The sequence below is a fragment of the Coturnix japonica genome, chromosome 1, assembly GCF_054131305.1.
Source record: "Coturnix japonica strain WE chromosome 1, WE-NBRP24, whole genome shotgun sequence".
NCBI lineage: Eukaryota > Metazoa > Chordata > Aves > Galliformes > Phasianidae > Coturnix > Coturnix japonica.
Genome location: NC_140663.1, coordinates 67273250 through 67291995, shown reverse-complemented (window position 1 = coordinate 67291995; position 18746 = coordinate 67273250). Strand labels below are relative to the sequence as shown.

At 42.0% G+C, this 18746-nt stretch overlaps 1 protein-coding gene across 9 annotated transcripts in view; it reads right to left on the bottom strand.

The window, feature by feature from the left end:
* DUSP16 (dual specificity phosphatase 16) overlaps positions 1–17000 on the bottom strand; it is a 60576-nt gene extending 43576 nt beyond the window's left edge. For 3 of the 9 annotated variants that reach the window (XM_015870857.3, XM_015870844.3, XM_015870895.3), the window contains exons 1-2: positions 16250–16408; positions 7261–7385 (exon numbers count right to left, since the gene is read on the bottom strand). The gene's annotated coding sequence lies outside the window, so the exon portion shown is untranslated. Of the gene's footprint in view, positions 1–999; positions 1040–7260; positions 7387–15620; positions 16161–16249; positions 16409–16578 lie in introns of those variants that run through there. The other 6 variants (XM_085543660.1, XM_015870908.3, XM_015870850.3 and 3 more) reach the window with 5 other exon arrangements.
* Between the last annotated feature and the right edge of the window lie 1746 nt (positions 17001–18746).

Below are 18746 nucleotides of genomic sequence, written 5' to 3'. Positions count from 1 at the left end.
GCTGCCTCAAGCAGGGATTGTGCATAGCATCACCATAGCAGAAGCAGTGAGAACTTTACAAAGAGAGCAACATGCATGCAAAGACCCTAGAGGTAACACTTCCATCATATTTACATAAACAGACACCTTCAAACTGTCTCACGGTAGGGAAGAACACCCAAAAGATGAACAGTTATAATGGAAAAGAGCAATTTTGAGCCATCTTTTGTGTCTCTTAAATTTCAGCTAAACCAGAAAGAAGTTAAAGCCTCCTGGGAGGTCTGGTAATTCTGCTGCCTTATTTGTACTACCATTGCAATTCTAGTTTTATTTATTTATGAATCCAGAGGCGAGTTACTTAATCCTCTATAAAACTATATACATAGTTAAACCCTTCATGGCTGATGGCCACACTAAGAGATAAATGAATTTATGGTATCCTATACAAATATCTCAGTTAAAACCCATCATTACATACTAGCAACTGACAGGCCTTTTAAAGATAATATCAGATCTGGAGATTCAATCAGAAAACTTGTCAATTCTGTTTTCCAAAAAACACCTTTAAAGGTCTGAAAGCAAGCTGCTGCTTAACACGTGTGCACTATTTCAGCAAGTTCATAAAGAACACACTGATAACAGTAGTGAAAGGAATTTACCATCCTAAAGGAGAAATAAGTTTACATGGACTATGTTTTGGGGAATGTCAGGAACCACCACTTGCAAGTCCATTACTTTGACACCTCATCTCATGTTAAATGACTACCTCAAAATTCAGATCTGTTAAAACCTCCACAGCAAACCTAATCTCACATAAAGGAAATGGACACTACTTGTAACAGTCTCAAAGGAAAAAGAAGAAAGACAGGAATTAACACCAGAAGTTACAGAAGAAAGGTGGTTTTGTTTGTTTGTTTAAGACTTACTTTGAAGAAGTTATTCTGTGCATGCCACTCGTTGGCAGCTATTAACAAAAATAAATTCTTGCTGCTAACAGAAGTGAAGAGACAGACAACTTACAGTGTAACTGCACTTTCTTGTGGACTTCAATCACCACACACTGTTAAACAAAAAAAAAAGGCATATGAAAGAAAACAAGATAGCCAGTATAGAACAGCGTATCTCAAGCTTATGGCTTCACCTACAAACGACGTCACCACACATTTAAATCGTTCCAAGTACATTCTTAAAAGAGCTAAAAAATCTGCTGCAGTTGGGAAGCTGCCCTTTTTGCACTCCCCCTTCCCATCTTTGCGACTCCTTGGACTTTGCAATTCCTTGCACTTTGGTATCAAAGCCAGAGTTTGCCTCCTGCTCATTCTTTTCTGATCAGTATTAAGAGAATTTACACAATGTAAATGGATGAAAACCACTCACCTAGACATGTGATCTCTTTGCTCATAGCACATCGGAGTTTCCTTTGGCCTTCACCATGCTGTTCACACCTACTCAGAACACCACAGCAGATGTAATTCTCCAAACCACTCCCTTTGCCCAGATGAACACCTCTTTATTTTCTTCTTGGGCTGTACAAGGCTACACGAGGGCTGACTGAACTCACAGTCCTTCAAAATATTGCTCCAAAACTACTACTCTGCCACAATATCCATCCAGACTGCAGCATCGGTGGTATGACTGATTGGCTCTTGTTACATCAAGCAGAAGTTAATATCACTCCTTCCTGCCTCTGGGACCACCAAACACAGCAGAATCCTTGCTCTGTGACTGGCCTCCTGGACTCTGTTATATATATCTCCATTACTGCATAGAAGGGATACTCTAAAAGAAAGTATATATTTAGGAAAAATAAGCTGCGACTTCAGTTTTAGATGCCAAAGCAAACAAGATTAGTACTCCATAAAAAAATAACTGAGTTATTTACCACTCTGGAGTTCTACCAAGTATTCGATACAACCAAGCTAAAGCCTAGGATTTTAGTATATTTTCATTACAACTTGTTTTTTGAGTAACTGGGTCTCAGGACAGCACTGATTTTTGTAGAGGAAAGATGTAATATTTGGTGCCTTTTTTCTGCTTACGGAGTAACACTCCTCAGTCACTTCATTGCATAACAGTGACCTTAGCAAAAAGAAAGGGGAAAAAAAAAGAAAAAAAAAAAGGAAGAAGAAACAAGTATTTTGATAGCAAGTTCCCTGTGCTTAGTGTTTCAAACCAATTTTATGCTGGCAGACGCCACCTCATTCCAGACAGTGTATTTTCAAAATGGAAACCTGTCAAGAAGGAATTTAAGTGACTTACGCTCCCCATATGAAAGGAAGACAGCTGACATAGAAGTGGAGAGGACACTATTACTACGTGACTCCTCCAGATGGCAAAACGGCATGGACATTACAAAATGTTTGAGGTCAGGTGAAACACTCTGTATATGAGGAAACATAAGTTGTCACAAAAGAATGAGAATAAGGAATCTTTTCCTAAGGGAAAATAAAATCTAAGAAGCCTCGAGAAGCCTGTATGTGGCTGTTGGAAGGAGAAAAACAAAAGAAGGAAGAAATCACTAAGAATATGGTATTTTTAATCCAGGAAAATCTCAGAAACCAAAGAGGAATCAGACAGCTAATGGGAAAAAAGGGGAAGAGTCCAGTTAATGCTGCTTAGAGATGGAAGTAAGGGAAATACCACACCAAATGCAAAAGGGATCTGATTTGACCAAAGGATTCTACATTCTAATTTCCTCTTTGAACTATGGCAAAATGTAACAAAGGACATTTTGGATTCCTTGTTTTTTCTTCAACTGGAAATAAGAAACCAAGCTTTCCCTCTAGTCATCCTCCAATGATCGTAGTACTAAGTCAGAAAGCCAGCTTGTCATTTGTGTTAGTTCACTGCTAAACAATAGCAGCCATAATGTAGCTGAGTTCGCCACAAAAATCCTGTCAAAACAAGTACCATGTTGTTAAATTTCAGAGATGGGGATTAACACACTGTCAGCACACAAGATCCTCAATTCAAGAAAAGAGAGGAAATTAGAAGCTGCAAGTTCAGCTGCCAGCCGAGTCCGAAGTTACTGAAGTTATACCTATCACTTCACAAGGAAAGGGCACGGGAAGCCAGGGAAGAAAAGAGTCATTATGCCTAAGTGGTAGTATTTTTATGATGTTATACAAGCCAAATAAGCATATCCGAGAAAAAAAAAAGAAACAGAAAATAGAGAAAGTGCCAACAGATTTTTAAAAATAGAAATCCTTAGGAAAACAAAGAATATCAGATTGGAAAACATATCAAAATAATAATAAAAATCCTAAGAGCTGGCACACAAAATGTAAGGGTGCAATTAAATTCAGTACTAACACTGGACAATAATAATAGATGAAAAGGCAAAAATAGATTTCTTTGCAAGAGTCCTTCCCACACAGGATGCTGGCAAAAGATAAGTTCAAGATAGACTAAGATTATCTACTGCCAGGGCTGACATGTCTAATGAAGAGAAGATAAAAATGATTAATAAGCAGTAAGTCACCATGTCCCTAAGATTTATGAGGAAATTAAAGAATAACAGCTCAGCAGATAACTGAAATATATCATTCTCATTCAAGTGAAATATATCAGAATAGGTATGAAATGTTTGTAGAAACATATTTAATTTCTCCTTTAATAAATATTAATCGTAGTAATAAAGTCAGTGATGTTCAATATTAGGAAAACTGATTATAAAGCAGCCACGCAGAATATACATGGATAACCTCAAGATAGGCATAAATCAGCATAGAGTAAGAAACTGAGGAAAACACACAATCAATCACCTTTTTCCACCTCACCTGAAACCACCATTAAATTTACTCGTGTATCTAGGAGCACACCAACTCAACTGTTGAAATGAACCTTACGTAGACTTACTAGAAAGCCTATTTTATAGTTGTCTATACCAAAAAGTTCCAAAGACTTGGAATTACAGGAAAAACATACTACAACTATACATTCACACACACACACCTATTTCTGACCACTGAAAAGACAGAGGAAATTAAGAGCAGTAGTAAAGACGGGGAAAAAGGGGGTAAATGGAAGTATGTTGATAACAATGATACTGGATGAAGTTACTGGAAATGAAGCACTTTTTATATTAATTCTAGAGCTTTGCACCTGGCTGCATGGATGTGACAGCAGAAGGCTACTACAGTTGGTTTGTTTGTACAAACCCATGTAAATCTGCTGTTTATCAATAAAACTCAAGTCTGCATGGCCTGAAAAATATATAATTTTTTTTAAAGTCTCTTCTCTGAATTACAGAAGTCCTTGGCTGACAAAACATTACCATGAACAAGGTTAGAGACAGCATGTGTTTACCCTTGCAATATAGCAATGCAAGCAGCCATACATCAAGAGGAGCTCTGGCCTGCAGAATGTCATCAATTTTGACACAACCTCACAGAGATGATTCTGTTACCACTATACTCGAAGTAAATGAAAAGAGCATTCAAAAACAAACAAACACACAAGTTGAAACAAAGTATATTAAAACAACAACAACAAAAAACAAACAGTATTATCATTAAAAAGTCAGAAACACCACCTGAAGAGGAATGGAAACACTAAAATGGGTTCAAGGTGTAATCAACACCTCTTCCCAAGCAGCTGGCAGAGATGATGCAAGAAAACAATAAGTGAGGAAAATAAGAAGTCCATGTGACAACTCTGAAAACACTGATACTATTTAAATTACTAAAATGAGGGAAAAACAGAAAAGAAATAAGACAGCGTAAAGGTGGTAACAGAGGATGGTTTAAAGGTGGCTAATATATTGTCCAAGATGGTGATAAATAGTCAAAGGTTATTAGTAAAGAAAACTCCCCAATATCAATGCCTGGACCAGATAGCTGAGGCAGTCTCCACTGGGGAGCAGTCTCCAAGAGATGCTGCCTCAGTGGTGGTCAGCCCTTAAATGAGGTCTCAGAGGGGGTGGAGTCAAAGTCCACCCCTTCCGGGAGCACAGCTAAATTACTCTCACCTGTGCTCCCACAGCTGACCCAACATTTGCCTCAGCAGATTAATCAGTGGTTCAAGCTGTGATTTCCCATACAGACAGGTAGAAAATAAATAAGCATTACTAGCCAGCTTTTTTTTTTTTTCATTTTAGCAAGTAAGCATGATATCAAAGAAATGCTTTCAAGTTATCAGTAGAAGGGTATTAGTCTTTCACGCCAATTTCCTCATGAAGACCAGGTGATGATCAGAAATGAAAAGCCTGTTCAATTAAATGCACTAAAAGCTATGTAACATACAAAATTTATTTGCTAATTTCATATAGCTACAGCCACTAAAGTTATGTACTCCACATTACATGAAGACTGTGCATCTGGATCTTCTAGATTTGTTATACAATGACATAGCCATGAAGACATGTCTGCAAGACTGCTTCTCTTCAGTAGCTAATTCATTGCTTTTCTCTTTATATAAAATATCAAGAAATCACTGATAGGTTTATAAAACATAAGCTGATCTGGACAGTGTGTATGTATACATATATCTGTGTGCGTGTTTATATAGACACAGTTTGTACATGCATGTGCATATACATGAGTTTTTATGTAAAGCAAGCATACACACATATACATACATGTGTCCACCGCTTCTAAAGAACGAGCACTCTCCTAGAACTCACTTCCAAATTGTCCAGTTTACAGACAACAAGAGACTGCACAGAGCTCCCAGCAGCCAAGTTCATCTGCGTGCAGTTTCAAAAGAACATATGTTATTAGGATTTTAGCTTGAACCAATGGTTCCAGTCTTAGATGCAAAGGGAAATCCATGTCACAAACGTATTGCTGTTCCAACAGAAAAAGAAGCTTGGGAAGGAATTTCTTTGAGTTTCCACAGTTTTCCTCAGTTTGCCATAGGATGCAATGGGAGAAACTGCACTGTAGTATTTTGCTTCTAAGACTTCTCATTGCATTCAAAAGGCAGATAATTTTAAGTCTACCATAGGTGTGAAGGACCGTCTAGAGGCAATGACTGCACAGCAGATGTGTGGGCTGCTTCAAGCAAAAACAGAACAGTTTAGCTATTAAAGCAAAACAGACTTCTCACAAGTTCATCCTCTGACCTGGCCTCAAGTAAAGTACGAACAGCCACAAGAATTATGCTAGCAACAGTCTCAGAACTGCAACTAGTGGCTGAGGGGTTATGACAAGCAGCTCAACCTTGGTAACCTTTTCTACCTGCACTGCTGGGTGCTGTGACAACATCCTTTCCACAACACATCTAATGAAAAATAAAATCCAACATTAATTCACTAGCAGCACGAAGAAAAGTCATTTCACAACAGAAATGCATAGGCAGGATTTTCCCTACTCCTTCCCACCCTCTCAGTCACAATGAAAGACTTTCTTTTCAAGAGCATTCTATTTGAGGTCTAGGCCTCCAAAACTTACCGATTCCCAACAGGAAAACGTGACCAATGATACATTTTGAAATCAACTCATTCTTAAATATTTACAAATGACTAGTGATAAAGCAACAATACACAAACCCATGCTATATTATACCCCAGCAGCTACCACATATTTATTCCAAACCAGCATTCATAGATTTGAATATGTATTTTCAGTTACATGACTTATAAATCGAAAATACAAACGCAGGAAGGCAAAACACACAACTAATCACCATTCAAATCTTTAGAAGATATTCTCTAGGCAAACAAATAGTATTTACATGACCTCACTGGAAGATGCACTTTTCCCTATACTTCCTAAAACCTGTCATTTGTCTTCTATCAAATGGTTCTTTCTCACACACAAAGAAAATAAGTTCTCCATTATGTGCTAGAACAAGCTCAGTACTACTAGTCAAAGTGGAACGATCTTATCCTGTAGTCATATTAGAAGTGCTTTTCCTGTGCCTTGAAAGGCTCATCATCATATACAATGCAGATGTGGGTTTTTTTAATAATGATTTTTATCTCTGTTACCTCCATTTTCTTCCTTTTTTACCTTTATTAGCCCCTGTGGTGCATTTTTTCAATATATGATCAACATCTCTTCTTTTTCATTATCCCCTGTTCCATATGCACATCTCCCTTCTCTAGTATTTCCAGTGACAAAAATACTGACATCACAGAGATTTCACAACTCAATGTACTGCTTCAAACTTCAGCTCCAGAAGTGATGAGCAACTCAACAGCATTTTCAGTAAAAGCAGAAGGGTCACGGCTCTGTCTGCGTACATCAGACGTTACTTCATTTTGAATTAAAAGTTTAAACATAAATCAGCCTGTAACGCTGAGAGAGATGGTTATGTGGTGGTATTTAATTACATTACCTTTACATCACAAAGCAGGTGATCTATGCAACAAGTGTCCCACTCCACGCCTTCTAAACAGTAATGCTCCTTTCTGCCAGTAGGTACACTTCTCCAGCTGAGCTTTGTGGTGCAACAACTGACATCTGAAAAAGAGAAAGACCTTTCAAGGAGGAAGTTACACACACACAATTTGACAATACAGACCAAAAACCAAACAAACAGGTAGATAACTAAGAAAATAACTAATAACTAAGAATAACGTTTGGCTGCACCAACAAGCAATGTCATCACCTGGAGCAAACATTAAGCACTCAGTAAAATACATCTTAACTTGGTGGATATAAACAAGATTTTTACAAGCATGCTTTATAGTTTGATTAAGATATGCAAAAATGTATGACAACAAGGCATCTGCTCCAGTGTCAGGTAAATTTCCAACCATGGAAAGCGTTAATATCTATTTATTTCATGTTGTTGGGTTTCTTTTTTTCCTTAGCACCACAGGCATGAAGCTTTTTGTTTAGTATGATCACATGTCAGTACAGAGGTTAACTATTTGTTCAGCTTGCACACACCTCAAAAAAATAAGAAGCGCTTGGCTTCACCTTTCTCTACCCCCCAAGTTAATCCATAACAAACTCTTGGCTTTGAAATATTCAGACTTAAATTATCAGGAACCTTGATTTTCTTGCACTCTGTCAAGCCATGGAAGACATTTTTCTGCTAAAGTAGATAGCCTCTTAAAGGAAAAGGAAAAAAAAAATGCAAAGATGAGAACATAATTGCAGGATTAAACAGCATTTAAAAATCCCCCAAACAAACACTGCACCTCTCTAAACTAGCATTTGCTATCAGCGTCACTTTACTTGGCTCCTTCTGCGCGCCTGTCACTAAGCAGCACTAAGTCAGAACATAGTCCAGAAGCTTCCTGAAAGGACAAGAACCGAACCTTTAACCTGAGCAGGCTTTCCCTTCACCACCCACCTCTCTGATTGCATTACATCTTCATTGTTGACTGAAACAGTTGACAAAGTCGGGAACTGAAAAGAATGTTCTGCCTATTTTAATGCAAAATCTTGAAAATCTACACCACAGCTCAAATAGAGAGATCAGACAATCACTGGTGGAACCCTCTCAAAATACCCTAACTAAAAGAAAAAGATTTAGTTCTCAACAGCAGATGTGTTCCCACTTAGCTATGCAGACATTTCATAGCCGCTCTGCCATACTGGCCTATGTCTGGCTGTATGAATAAAAATAGCTAATGTGCTTGCTTGTTACGCCATTAAATAAAGAGCACAAAGGAATTGCCAGTACTGTTTTTGTCCATTAAAGGCAATGGTCATTAATAGCTTGCACTTGTAGAAGGCTGTCAGAGGAACAGAATGTCTAAGCTTCCTCAGTGTTTTTCTATAGGTTTAACCATACATTGGGCAGAGGATGGGAAATGATACTGCACACTTCCTCATTCCAGCATAGGTCACATCTGCAGGTGAGCTGGCAAGTCACACCAGTCTCAGCCAGGAAAAAGGATTCCAGTCCTGTATAATTGAGGGGGCAGAAAGATGTGTTCTTGTCAAGGGAAGAATATTTTGGCTTGCAATGGTGCAGTTTAATTGTTACACTTCTTTTGCTGTCACAGAATCACAAAATTGTCGGGGTTGGAAGGGACCTCCAGAGATCACTGACTCCAACCCCCCTGCCAAAGCAGGTTCCCTACACCATGTCACACAGGTAGGCGTCCAGGCGGGTCTTGAATGTTTCCAGAGAAGGAACCCCACAACCCTCCTGGGCAGCCTGTTCCAGTGCTCCGTCACCGTCACTGTAAAGAAGTTCTTGTGCACATTCATGCAGAACTTCCTATGTTCCAGTTTCTGCCCCTTTCCCCTTGTCCTGGCTCCACACACTGCTGAAAAGAGTCTGGCCTCACCACTCTGCCCCCCAAACCTCAGATATTTATAGACCTGGATCAGGTCCCCTCTCAGTCTTCTTTTCTCAAGGCTAAACAGACCCAGTTTACTAAGCCTTTATTCACAGGGGAGATGCTCCAGGCCCTTTATTATCTTTGTGGCCCTCCTCTGTCCTGGTTTGTATCTCAGAGACTTGCATGCTATTTGTATTACTATTCTTTCTCACCCATTTTTATGCTTGAAGAAGTTAACTTTCTTTCATCAATATTCTAAGAAACAGGCAAAAAAAAAAAAAAAAAAAAGAAGTTGATGACAACTACTCATATAATCATGTCTGGGCTAGATGAAGAGATTTTTTTCAGACATCTTCAAGTATGTCCACCTGGAAATCACAGCAAACATGCTAAATAAGCTATAGTGAGGAAACAGGCTATGTCAACTGGATGGCATCCAAGCACAGATCACCTAACAAGCAAAATAGAGGACTGGTAGGCTGACAGCATGCTCTCAATGTGTCATCCATGAAAAGTGGCAATGATACCACAGAATGGTTGAGCAGCGGAGCTCACTCCACTGACAAGAGACAACGAAAAAAAATACATAAATATACATATTTAAATGAAGAGTTACGTGCAAGGGATGGGGGGGGAAAAAAAAAAGGCAATGGCAATGGCAAGAAACTAAGTGGCAAGGGATGCCCTATCTAGAAGAACACAGAACTCATCAGCCCTCATCAACACTACCTGTTTGCCTCCAGCTGATGTGTCTTTCTGCAACATGAGATCATGAACCTAGAGACCAATTTTTGTTGATTATATCTCTCCAGTAACACCTCAGAGAACTCAGCACGTACAGCTTGCAAGGTTCTAAGAAACTGAAATGGTGCAGGATTAGTTTGGTACAAATGGAAGAATGTACTTGTTCCCACTACCTGAGACGAGACGCGCCATCAGTAAAGAGCTCTGAATAGACTACGGAAAGAGACACTTTCACAGCCTGTCCTTGATTTGGAGCACGCCCTTCTTGTATCCAGGGGTCTATCAGAGGAGTACTACTAGAAGTGGTCCTCTAGTCAGGATTCATTCTAACAGACTTGTTTGAACTAGTCATAGTAATAGTCCGATGCACTGGGAACACTGCACTTTTTTGCTGGAAGATTTTAACTCATCACTCAAAAACTAGCACAGATTTATAAATCCCTATTAAAACCAAGATGAAGTTCATATTCTGCTTGCTCTTATTTCAAAAGGGCACTGTTAAGAAAGGTGGGATAACAAGAGTGACTTATCAGAGTTCTTCTATTCCAGATCTCTTCCAGACCAGTTGTCTGAGTTTAGATTCTAGAAAGCAAGAGAAAACAATATGCCCAAGCAACATTTTTGAAGAAAGAAGTTATGAAATCCCAACACTTAAAGGCACATTCTCACCTGTAACCAAATACTCACAGGAACAGTAAGGATGATAGGTGCTATACTTAATCCAGACAGCATTAATACAGTGACTGAAAAACAACCTCATACTCATTTCAATGACACATACTTTCATAATGTTTGAAATTAAGGCTTATTTCAGTAGTGGGATGGCAAGCTGTGAGAACCTATTAGGATCTTCGGATGTATTCAGAAGAGAGTGTTTAGAAGATGGATAGCTACCATACTTAAAGGACTACATAAGGCCTAGCAAAATACACACTATCAAGAAAGTAAGTCACTTGTAAGCACCACTTGCAGGTAGAAACGCAAGTCCTGACATGGCATTTGTGTCTTTAAAGTCTAGAGTGAATGATTCTTACTCAAACAAACAATCAAGAAGCAAAAACACCACCTGGGCTATTAAAAGCATGGTGTTTACACCTCTAACATTGTGAATTATTCAGCCTTCAAGCATGCTTTACTAGGAGCCCAATAAGAGCAAAATGCAGTAACAAATCAATTTTATCTGGAATACCGCTGGGGGAGAGAGACAAGCTCTCCTATTTTGAGAGAAACATCTATGTTATACATACAGAGCCCAAGCCTTGTTATCTGGCAGGCTGAATACATACTAGTTATTCAAACTCAAGAGCACGTGCATAAAAGGAATTTCATACAATTAGTTTCTGTTGCCCACCTCATTTTATGCCGTCTGTAAATTTCTCATTCCAGTGTTGCTACATTACACATTCAGACACAGCTTCTTACCTCCCACGTGCCTTTAGTAAGACAAAGACATTAAGACAAGCTGGTGAGGATGCATTAAAAAAAAACGAAAGAAAAAAGAGCATTTGCACAAACCACAAGCCTGTCATTTAGTCCAACACGCTTATTTCATAGATTATTATAGTAAAGCCAAATCACGGGAAGCCTCATGAAAATGAAAAATGATCCTATTTTAGTCTCAGTATTGGAAATGTGTTAGAATTTCCTGCTGGAAAAGAGTAACAGAACAGCTACCATTCGGTGAAGGAAATTAGAAAACTTTCACCCTCAAAGCAGGTTACCACCGTGAGCAGCACGTAAGCAAATCTTACAAAAGAAAGATGAGGAGTATTCTGAAATAATGAGATCCACTGAACACCTCCACTTGTGCATCTTATTTGCTGAGCAACTTACAGAAGTTTCTAGCTGAAGCTTAAGAAAAAAAAATGAGAGTATAAACTTTTCTGAGGAGGTCTATGCAGGAACTGATCCCAGTTTCTGAGAACTTGTACTACATAGGGCAAAATCAGTTAAAAGAGCAAACCACCAAGAAGATGCGTCCTGCCTACGCACGGCTCCTATTGTGACAAATAAGGAGCAGAGATAACCAACTTCCTCCCAGTGAAGGACCTTGTTTCAGCAGTTCCTTTGGTATACCAACACAGCACAATGTTACAGCTTCACGCTGGGCAACAACAGAGCAGCCACAATGCATGATCTTGGGCAAGTTTGTCTCAGACCAGGTTCTTTCACATCCCTGAATTAACTGGGGCAGCTTGTCACTGAGGAACCACTCTCTCCCCTCTTCCCTAGCCTGCTCAGTGATTCAGTTTTGGGTTTTTTTCATCTGCAGAAGTACTTCATAGGGACACAAAATGGAAAGACGCCAGTCTGCTGAGCCAACTGTGAGTAGGTCAGCCTTGGCTCAGCAGCAGACCACATAGAGCAGCGAAAGGAAGTGTGAGGCCTTGAATTCATGCCTGTGTTCTCTCCTGCCTTCCATCTGCACATCCCAGATGCAGATTCTCTTTGATCACTGAGCACTTGTAATTTACAGGTGATCAACGTAATCTCTACTGAAGATTACCATAGCTGCCAGCAGGCCCTGTACAAGTAAACCAAGAAGTGCTCTATTAAAACTACACAAACTTAGAAGTTAAGATGCCAAACTTTATCATTAATGTACGTTTTTTGCTTCTTTCAGGTGTTACAGGAACCAGCAGCAACTCTGTGAATCCAGGCACCTCCACTTACAGCCTTGCCTCCTCAGCCTCCAGAGACAGTTCTATCACATGAAGCTTTCACAGCAGGGCAGTGATGTTATTGATATAAGAGGAAAACAAACAGTACACCTGTATCTGAGGATAGGATCTCTCAGGTAACCTCTAGGAATCAGTCTGAAATTGCATTGCTCACTTCCCCCTCACATGAAGAACTTCTGGTCTCCAGTAACACTGGCCTTAGCCCAGTCTTGATGCACGTAGTCAGGCCACCTATCACTCAAGCCTTTTGACTTGTTCAGAAAGCAAAGACCATGTGTGCAGGCAACCCTCTGTCCTATGAGTGCTGTCCTTACGAAGAGAGACACTAAGTAAATCACAAAAACATTACTGCCATTGGTATTTAAAACACCGGTTTGCAGTTACTGGTATTTAAAATACTCTATAGAAACTCTCCACATCACTACACTAAGCCTGGAAGCAATCCATAAGGAATCACAGGGAGAGAATGTATCACTGATATAAACATTTAAAAAGAACAAAAGTGGACTCGCAAATCCCCTCCTTCCACCACTTGGCCTTTGACAATACCTACTCTGTACAATCTGGCTATTAAAGTTAGTCAGCATGTCAAGAATGACCATGATGCATTTCTGACTATTCTTACCTGAAAGGAGAAAAACAGCCCTAGACAATTCAATGGGCGTACTAACAAATAAAAGCTGTCACCGTGACTTGGTTTCCTTGAGGAAAAAGTGCTTTGAGAGTACTTACTGCTTTTCTTGGACAATCTGTCGTTTTGCAAACACTTTAACCAGTCCTGAATAAGCCCGGGGAGAAAGGAGATTAACTCTGACAAATCAACCCAGCAAGGTAGTCACCCTGCAAAATGCTCTTGCTGCATAATACATGAGAACAGAGCCCACCTGAAGATCAGTGCAAGTACATTTGCCAATACACCATTTCTCAAGAGAACTAGCACAGCACCTATGTTTGCTCTCCAATGGCTCCATCAGGCCTACCCTTATAGTACATTGCTCTGAAATTAATGCCTCCTGTTTATTTCTATGGAAATAGCTACAAGTACACAGAGCACAATAACACCATTTGATAAAGCAAATCCTCAGCTACGAAACACTATTTTTCAACACAGTCACCACTGTTATCTATGCATTTTCACCAGTGATGAACAAGAGCCTGCATGCCACGCTCGTAAAACTCTACAACGGGAGAGACGACCCATTGCCATTGCATCGCTGTTAAAATGCAGCACCCACCAGCTCACTGACATCCACTGTTTGGTTTCCATAAACAGTCAGCAAGCATCAATGAATGCCAATGGGTGCCATTTTTTTCCACATGGTGTAATTTAATGACCCACTAACGTGCATTTCCATCTCTGGCACCATTTTGCCAGGCTGACCCTTTGCTGCCATTTGTCAGACAGCAACAAAATATAGCAGAATACTGATGGGAAAGTTCAGCCCCTGCTGCCATTATCACCTCGAACATCATGGCACAACATAATAAAATAGGAGGCATTACATTTGGAGCAGCTCTCATACTGCTCTTGAAGACAGCAAAGCAGCATATCGGTTCCCACTATACAACCCCCATCAATTCTCTACAGTATCATTCCCCCACATTGGCAGCTTTTAGCCATGAAGAGGTGGGCACAGGGCCATCTAGCTGAAAACGAGCAGGGCACATGGAGATGAACCCAAGACTCCAGCCATAGCTAGTGACTAATGTGAACCTGAGAGTACCTTGAGAGTACTGGCTAGGCAAATGGAGCTTCTAGAGAAATCTATTTAACGCACTCCTAAACAGCCATGACCCTTCCTATGGTCAACTGCAGCTACTCTAGCTAAAAGAAACATCCCCGCTAGTCTGGATGACTTCACTAAAAGAAGAGCATAAATTTTACAGAAACAAAAATAACTTGATCTCATTCTCTCCTACAAAGGTTGTTCTGGTGTGACTTGATTCTGTTTCATCCTATCTGCTTAGGAAGCCAACAAAACAAGACCAACCACAGCAGGAATGTATTTATGTATCTACGCACAACACAGGATGAGATTTTTAATGCTTGGTAGGACCTTGAGGACCTTCTCACATGTACTAAACCACACAGATTTTTGTGACTTCCACCTCTAATCAGCACAAAACCCAACATCTTCTCTGCTGCTTTTCCTTACTTATCCATTTAAAAGGGGCACAGAAACTGTGTATTAAGATATACTGAAGCAGCTGTACTAAACAAGTAGAATGACCACAATTTATAACACCTCAAACATTGTTTTTAGATTCATTCCTAACAATACGACGGAGCATACTCAGTAACTACGTAATTTGTTTCTGAATATCACTATTCTTTATATCTTCAGTGATTCAAAACTAAAGCTAAAAATACCCACACAACCATCCTGTTGCATACTTCCTTCGCATTCAAACAGAAACCCCTAGCCAACCAACATAACCAACTGTGATCAATGCTTCAATTTCCAGCGGGCAGTGAGATGAACATCATAAAAAAAAGAAATTAAGACTTACTATTTTTCCACCTTCCCTCAAAACACAAGATTCTAAACTAAGTCCTGTTCGGTCAGTTGTGACTTCATAAGTTCCGCATCTACCAAGCCACATGCTGCCAGGAATAGCATAAAACTTAAAGCAACAAATACAAAATCATTCTGGTGTTTAGGATTTGTTGGGTTTGTTTGGTTTTTTTAAGGTTACAGAAAGAACCCCTCCTCCCCCCGCCCCCCCCCAAGCACATTCTTAGAAGGAATAGTTCAAACTACTTTTAGTTTTAAAAGTTCAGACCTATTTATTCTGCTGGGTATACACACAATGTTTGAACAGAGAGAAAAAAAAAAAAAAAAAAAGCCATAGGTCAGACAATACAACTTACTATGACTACACCCTTTGCTTGAAGGAAAAGTACTAAAGAGTCCTATTTCAACCAACCGTAACCACAGCAAACTCAATCCTCCTTGCTTTTGCTTTCTCAAAAACACCTTTCCACTTGACATCGTAACGAAACGTATCTGGACGCTGAAAGATTCTACCTCCAGTCCGGCTTTGCCACAGGCACGTCCGATACACCTTGTTCTGCACACGCTGATGTGCGCCGAGCTCACGTTCCCTCCCTACGTTTACTTCTACAAAAGAAGTAAATTAAGATCCGAGGACGGTATTTGTCGGGCTGTGCCCTACCGCCGGCCACAAAGCTGCCGGTTGATGTGATCGCGCTGTCAGGTTAACAATTCGCCTCACTCTTTTGATTCCACAGCAGCCCTCCATTTTGTCAACTGACTCGATTTAAACGTTTCCCAAATTCAGACCAGAACTTCCAATTTCTCCGCTTGTCCCGCGGGGCTGTTGTAAACGCATCCTCGACCGCTCGGAGCGGCGAAACTCGCCCTCGGAGCCAACACCGTTTGCTCGCTGAGCTCCGAAACGCGGCCGCGCACACCGAGGCTCTCGGACACGCTCCCCGGCCGCCCTCCGCAAAGCCCTGGCAAGGCAGAGGTCCCTCTCGCACCCCTACGCGGCCCTCTCCGCTCCAAGGCCGCCGGCCTCCCCGGCCCCGCGGCAGGCAGGTGGCCGGTCCCCTCTCGGAGGTAAGCGGGGCGGTGCGCTGCGGAGGCCGGGAAGAGCTGCCAGTCCCCCGCTCCCTCTCAGCCCCTCTCCTTACCGGGAGGAGGCGGTCGGAGCTGCCGGTGCGGGGCAGCGACCTGCCGGCTGCTGACTGTCCTACGGAGGTGAGGGGGCGGCGAGTAAGGGCATGGTAGAAGAGGACGGGCGGCGGGATACGTCCCTCACCTCCCTCCTCGTCCTCCTCCTCTTCTTCCCCGCCCAGCCCGGCCCTCAGCCTCAGCTCCAGCCCCGGCCCAGGCGGGGTCCCGGCGGCGGCCTCTGCCGGCACTTACTGTGGCACCTCCCCCCGTCCCCGCTCCCGCCTGTCTGACTGCTGCCCCGGGTCTCTCCCCACGGCAGGGATGAGATCTGCTACCGGCCTCTCACCGTTCTCTGCCGCCAGAAAAGAACTTTCTGTCTCCTTCCAGACGCCGGGGAAGCGCCTCTTCCATACAAAATTTATCCTTCCTCCGTGCAAAAAAGTATCAGAAATCAAAAATAAATGTATAAATAGAAGAAAATGGTCTTGTTACACGAGGGGGAAAGTGGGAGGGGAGAAAAAGGAAATACTGGGAGCTTTTTTTCCCCCCCCTTCTTCCTCCCTCCCTCTCTGGATGGCTTGAGAGAATTAAAAAGGGACAGTGTGGGGGGAGGAAGTTTGGAGGTTTTTGGCTATTTATCTTTTTCAAAGCCTTAAGTTCCCAAAAGGAACCGAACAGTTACTAATAAATGAGTAGAGCAAACAGGGAGAAGGAGAACGAGGAAGGGAAAGACAGTGAGTTTTGCTGGTCAGTAAACTTCAGGCTGCTGGGATGAGGTCATCGGTGTAAAAATAAAGCGATGGCGTCACTTGAAACCAATCCCAGTGAATGAACTCAGCCGAGGGGGGAGGAAGGGGAGGGAAGGAGGCGAACAGGGGGAGCGGAGCTTCGCCAGGAGCTCGGACAGCAGCGGCCGCGCACAACAAGCTTCGCTGCGCGAGCACATAGGGACCGGGGAGCTCCGATACAGCCCTGCCATGAGGCCCAGCCAGCCGAGAGGAGACCACGATAGCACAAGACCACGATAGCACAAGACCTCCGCTTCGAACTCCCTCTCGAGCTGCCCGGGCCGGCCCCTGGGAGGAGCCAGGGCCGCCGAGCGATTCAAACGCGTTGCCGCGCCCGCCCTGCTTTGCTGGGATGGAAGCGCCTTATCCGCGCTGTACGGTCCCAGCCCTTTCTGTATACAGTCTCGTGCCCGGGTCCCAGCGGTGTTCACTCCATCACCGAGGCAGGGAGGGAAGAGATGGATTCGTGTTCCAGCGCCCCTGGTCCTGAGGCAGACCTCAGAGGTCCCATGGCCTCTCTGGGCCCGAGCCTGTGGTGGATGTAAGCCAAGATTGCCCTCACAGAGCTCTGCCCACGGTCAAGTGGACTGTGCCATCTTGGCTCTGGTGCTGCATAAAATGCAGTCCTACTGGCTGAAGGGTCTCTGGTGCCACCTTCCTCCTTGGCCAGAGGTGGTTCAAGTGACTGTTTTCATCTCCCCAACAGTAAAGCTGTATGTGATACAGAATATTTAAGAAGTTAGGACTTCTTGCCCTGCTGTAAGGTAGCTTGCTCTGTGCTACTGGCTCCATGGAAAGCTAAGTGATTTCACCCTTTAAGTAACCTTCAAGATTAGACAAACACCACCGAAACCAATAGCGTGAGCAAAGTGAACATTAAGCTACGATACACAGAAACAGTTATTTTTGTCTAATGCGTTTACATTCTGGCTACAACTAGCTAACAAGATACTCTTGTACCCTGCAAGTGTCTGATAGATGGTCTCTGTTCTACCCAAGTATTCTGCAGAGCTCCCACATCTTGAGATACCTCCACCTTCATCACAATCATCTGTCAGTTCTGCTGCGTATGTAGGACACCTCACACTTTGGAATTCAAGCTCTGGTTAGTCTTTGTTGCCAGCTTTTGCATCCCTGTGCCATGAACTCTTGGAAGATATCAGGAGGAGGGAGATTCATTCACAGATTATTATGCTCCAGTTACTTTCCCTTCAAATGAAGCACTTTTGGAAAGGCAAATGTTTATCACTCACAGGAAAATGTTTTGTGTAGTTGGAACTTTGAATTGTTTCAAATAAATTATGTTCTGGTGGTCCCCCTGTCCTGGGGGAATTGACTGAAAACCATCTTGACAAGGGTCTGGCATTAAGATGTTATGAGCCATCTCCCGAGGAACTCCTGTTAGCAGTCATACTGAACAGCAGTATTCTCTCCAGCAAAGTGCAGAATGTGTGGAAGAGAGACAAGTCCAAAGTGAAGCCCTATTTGCGTAAGACTCTGACCAAAGAAAGATCAGAGCCAATGAAGAAGTTGTGGTAAAGCATAGATGCATAAATACATTTTCTGTTTTGTATGGATTTATCTTGAAGTAGCTAAAGAGCATCTTTGCCTTCTTGCCTCAAGTAACCTGTAGCCCAAAAAGATTCCTTTTGCAGCCCCATGCACGTTAACTAGTAGCTAATGGATCTCTCAAGTGACCCATTTCTATGAAGGAGAGCCGGGAGTG